General features: G+C 32.1%; 1 long non-coding RNA gene across 4 annotated transcripts; it reads right to left on the reverse strand.

Annotated features, from left to right (window-relative positions):
* Positions 1 to 866: 866 nt before the first annotated feature.
* Positions 867 to 4,949, reverse strand: LOC133804522 (uncharacterized). Of its 4 annotated transcripts, none has more exons than XR_009878520.1 (9): positions 4,628 to 4,949; positions 4,491 to 4,545; positions 3,147 to 3,221; positions 3,010 to 3,044; positions 2,835 to 2,913; positions 2,499 to 2,702; positions 2,314 to 2,410; positions 1,927 to 1,997; positions 867 to 1,212 (listed from the first exon to the last, which is right to left on the reverse strand). It is a non-coding gene; the product is annotated as an uncharacterized LOC133804522 (long non-coding RNA). The 4 variants fall into 4 exon arrangements; XR_009878517.1 differs by having other exon boundaries at positions 2,601 to 2,702; positions 4,628 to 4,947; XR_009878523.1 differs by lacking the exon at positions 1,927 to 1,997 and having other exon boundaries at positions 4,628 to 4,948.
* Positions 4,950 to 5,445: the final 496 nt, after the last annotated feature.

Consider the following 5,445-nt stretch of genomic DNA (forward strand, 5'->3'; position numbering starts at 1 on the left):
TCCAGGGGTAATTGAACCATCAGGGGTCTTTCTTTCCTGGTTACTGGGCCTCCGCCCCAACCTAATCCTGCTAATGGGGATACCATTGCCTGAGCTTTCCGCCCAACGACACTCTTAATCCATGTCTCATCTCTTGCATCCTCTATAACAAGGGCCCTCCCTACTGCCCAAGCGTAGGTACAATCTCATATACTGGAGCGATCCTAAAACTCTGGGCCATCCCAGGGTTCAATCCTCGAGTGAATCGCTCATTCCGGGCCACATCCGTTGGTACCAAATCAAACGCGAATTTGGTCGATCTACGAAGCTCACTGACATACTCTGTCACTCTCTTACTACCCTAAACCAAGCTCACAAACTCATTGGTCTTCACAATTCAAACTACATCACAATAATGCCTCCTGTTTAACCATTGTCTTAATTCCTCCCAACCCACACTACTACAAAAATGGGCTTTCCCGACAGTTTTTAACTGTCGCTATTGAGCAATGACGACAATTAACTAATTGTCGTATTTTCCTATGCTGGCGTAAGAGTAGCTATGCCGACAGTTAAAAACTGTCGCTATTGGGGCAACGCCAACAGTTATTAGGTGTCGTTGTTGCTGGTAACGACGACAATTATTAGGTGTCGTTGTTGCTGACAACACCGACAATTAAAAACTGTCGCTGTTGTGGTGCAACGCCAACAATTATTAGGTGTCGTTGCTGACAACACCCACAGTTATTAGGTGTCGTTGTTGCTGGCAATGCCGATAGTTATTAGGTGTTGTCATTGCTTGCAAAAAAAAAATTAATTTTAAAAAATTAATTTATTTTTTATTTCAAATTAAAAATTATGATTTAAATGAAACATTAATATACAAATCTAAAAACTTATATATTAAAATAACAAAACTTATACAAAGTATTTACAAATCTAATAAAACAAAATTTGGAACAAATATAACACTACTACTTGACTAAAAAATATATAAACTTGTTTATAAACATAATCGTCTTGACCTTAAAAAAAAAATATAACTAGATTTACAAAGTAAATAATTAACCACTCAAAAAAGAATCTTTTACTCTAATAAAAATTACAAATAAAATAAAATAAAATACTAAATTCATTGTCAAACATATTTCTTCTTCTTGTCTTTGTACTCACCCTCGTCACCAATAGTCTTTCCAAAGTAAGAATTGGTTTGCCATGAATGAGAAAATGAAACTACAAAAGAAGTAGAAAATGAATGAGAAATCTGATTTCAAACAAGTGATATAAAAATTTGCATTAAGAAACTTCAGAAAACATTTGAATGAGAATCTCTGACATCCAAATTTATCTAACAATCTCTAAGTACATCATTGTTTCTACCGTCAAAGTCTTAAGATTTTTTTCCCTCTAAGATGCATTACTCTCTAAATCTTATCTCTTGTACTACGAACTCTATGTTTATGATCAAGACTGGTTAGCAAGTAATGAGCTACAAAGCCCCTTCTTATATAAACCTAAATTGTGGTAAATAACTAAGTTAATAAAATCTTGTAATCCCTATTTCTTATGCTCATTATTTTCCAGCACTTTAAATACCTGTTTTTATGTTTTCCGTGTTTCATTTTTCAATAGTTTATATACAAGTAGGTCCTTATATTTAAACAAGAGCATACATACAAGTCAATATTCAACAAATACACTAAAAAATTTCATCATATGTTAATTATGGTAGGGGCATAGATGGGGCTGGCCTCTTGCTTTGCTTCTCAGTTTTTTGATGTAGATTTTCATCAATTTCCTAAGGCCCAAGCTTATTAACAATGGTATTTTTATTAGAAGAGAGACAATTTTAACATCTCAAGCATCAATTATGACAGTAGTGAAACTATTACTTATGTTGCTAAGTTTGGAAGGAGCAGTTATGTAAATAATATGAAAGGACTAAACCTTCCAAGAATTGCCAATGGTGTAGTAGTTAGATAGTGCCATTGATCACGTCAAGGGTCCATCATTGTCATCTGATTTAAGATGAAAATATGCGCATCTGAGCTGTATTCTTATTTTAAAATATAATCTTGTGTTTTTGTCAACAAGCAACATGTAGTATATTGACAATTATTCACATATCATAGCAAAAAATCTTATAGAATTGAAGTATTAAAGAGAAGTACCAGAAAATTAACAGAACAACAGAAAAGGTCTTATCTATATAAAGGAAGACAAAAGAAACTAGTAAAATGGAGAGTGAGTGATGAGCATTATTGTTATTATAAATTGTCCCGATATTTTGATGTTAGTATATATAAAACATAAAAAAAATTAATGTATAAGTACCTTAATCACTCTGATCTTGTGATAGACATTAAATCCTTGGCCATAGATATGATGTTTAGCATCCATTACAAAACCCAATGGTGACATCAGCAACCATCTAATCACATCAATAGCCTGTAATTAGGAACAACACATAATATATGGAAAACGAAAACTAAACAGATTTTCTACTCATAAAAGATTACATTGACATCTTTTGAGATCCCCTCAGCACCAGGTTGCGGCATGTATTTAATCTTCTCAGATAACATCATATCATTCACAATATTATAAATTTGTGACCATACCCTCAATGAGTGTCGATAAGTCAAGAAGTGCCGGGAATCGGGGTACTGTTTAGCCATTTGTATACTCTTCTCATCTCATTTGACCACTCTAATTTGAATATCCTGAATAATAAAAATAAAATAAAATCAATTTGATACTTCTTAGATATCATAAGTTTTGAAGATAAACAGCACAACATTAAAATTACATTACCCAAATCATGTATAAGGAAACAAAGTCAAAGAAAAAGTTACCTTCGATTAGCAACATTCTGCTCCCATCTTTCTTATTAGTAAGCATATCGATATTTGCATATGTGGCACCACTGCAGACCTGATATTGAGATAATTTTTGCTTCAGAATACTTAAATCTAGGGGGTCGGGGGAAGTGTATTCTTGTAAAAATCTCATCAAATATAAAAGAAATACCTCATCCAATGCATTATCCAATAGCTCAACAAAAGCTGCAGAAAATTGCAAGTATATAAAATTGGTATAAGAGTCACAGTAAATGGCATAGTTAACAAGTCACAGAAAATGTCGTAGTTGAATGCACTTTTACTTACCTCCAAGAGCCCACTTATGACTGGTTGCATTTGAATGAAGAAACTTTGGAAGAACCCTGACGTGATCCATGCCACCTACAAAACAACAGTAGTAAAAAATCTTATAAAATACATATTCAAAGTCATAACAAGTTAGGCATATTCATAAAATGCATTCATAGCCATATTCAAGGCATACAAAATTAAATAATTCATATGTAGTCACTAGATCAAGAATTGCAAACATATGAGTCGTAACCATTTAACAAACACAATCATAGAACTCTTAACATGTGATTTTACAAAAATAACTCGATATGAGTTCATAAGTTTTCTAAGAAAACGGGCAACATAACGACGGTAAAATAGACATTTTCAAAGCTATTATATCATCTTTCCAATTATTATATTAAATTGGATAAACATGGACATGTATACTTTGGCAACACAAAGAATTGCAATTTATTGAAATATAGTAGAAGAATATAATAAATGTATATATGCCTAAACACAAAAATATTATAATGTCACAATAGACCACTGCTTATAACAACGATTGTATACGCTCTCTCTGCTTTGTAGATTGTTGTATACCCAACTTACTATGTCTCTGTATACACTAAGTAATCATTTTGACCATTAAATAACAATAATGAATGATGAAATCCAATGAGAATCAAACGAATCCAGCCACATAAGAATATAGAGTTAGTTGGCACATATATTGCAACACATATACATATATTGCGTTTATGGCACTTTCATTTAGACATTCAAGAAGTACAAACATATTTGTAATTAGAGAATGCACTATTTTGATGATATTACACAACACAATTAACATTACTCATATTACAAAGTAAAACGAAGAGGGTTTCGAAAATTAAAATTCTCATCATCTATAATAATTAGAATTACTCGACATCATATTAAGATGAAATAATCTATAAATGCAAACAAATAGTCCCCAAAAATCAAAACAGATTAACTTGTTCTTTTAAAAAAAATAGTTGTAATACAAGAGATCATTTCAAGGAACATAATCTCAAAATTTGACATTTTAAAAAAATCCAGTAAGTAAAACATTTGTTCATCACACTAGAGAGTAATAATAACTAAAAAGAAAATAATATCACTACGGGAATTAATTATTTGTAATACCAAATAACTTTAATCAAGGTCCAAAACAACAGGGATCTAACAACAGTATATCATTAACAATCAAACTCTAAAAATTCAATATTTCGAATCAAAACCACTTGAGAAAAAAGTTAAAACCACGCAGAGATCTAATGAACCATAACATAACAGACCCAACATAAATGAATGAAATTGGAAGAAGAAGAAGAAGAAGAAATATTGTACCTTGCAAATATGCTCCTGAGCCAAACTAATGAGCCACCATGGGACACACCTCCACCTACAAATGACAACCACAAGCATTAACAAAAAAAATCAAGAAAAAACTGAGTCGCAAAAGCAAAAGAAGAAGAAGAACTCACCCCATGAGTTGGATTCGCCGCCGTCCGTCCTCCACCACCTTTGGTTCGTGAGCCCTCTTTGACCTCTGTCGTTCATCAGTCACCCCTTCGACCCTTCGTTTGTGAGGCCCGCTATTCGTGCAAGAGAGGAGAAGAATAAGACATGGAGAGGGAGAGGATGAAAGGCTGAGAGAAAGGGAGAGGGTGAGCGAGTGAGAGGCGGTGGCACTACTACAAAATGAAGAAACTTTACCATGGCAGTCAAGAAGGAGGCGCCATTTTAGAGGCTGAAATTTGTTTGAGAGGGAAATGCCCGCAGTAATCTGTCAGCATTGTCCCTTAAAAAAAGATTACAAATGCCCGCAATAATCTGTCAGCATTGTCCCTTAAAAAAAGATTATGGGCTCTTATTAGTTCTGGATTATAAAAATGAATTATAGCTAAATTATAGGCTGATATTGGTTTGCGATTAGAAAACTGTATTTTTAAAATTTATGTTTTTGAAATAAAAATTTGAATTTATAGTTGAAAACATGATTTTGAAAATATGATTGGTTCAGTATTTAAAAATAGTTTTTGAGTTTTAAAAAATTGAATATGTGATTGGTAAAAAATCTGAAAATATAAAAAAGTGATATATTTGTAGTATTTTATGATACAATGATTTGGAATATGAGAAAACATGATTTTCTTGTTTTTTATAACATGATTTTCTTATTTTTTATTTTAGAACACAAAATTATAATATTAATTTTTATTTTCAAAATCATCTTACGAATAAGTTATTTTAGTAGATTTCACAGTCTTCAAATTTTTATGATGATAAAATGAGATTATGA

This window comes from Humulus lupulus, chromosome 1, assembly GCF_963169125.1.
Source record: "Humulus lupulus chromosome 1, drHumLupu1.1, whole genome shotgun sequence".
In the NCBI taxonomy this organism is placed as follows: Eukaryota; Viridiplantae; Streptophyta; class Magnoliopsida; order Rosales; family Cannabaceae; genus Humulus; species Humulus lupulus.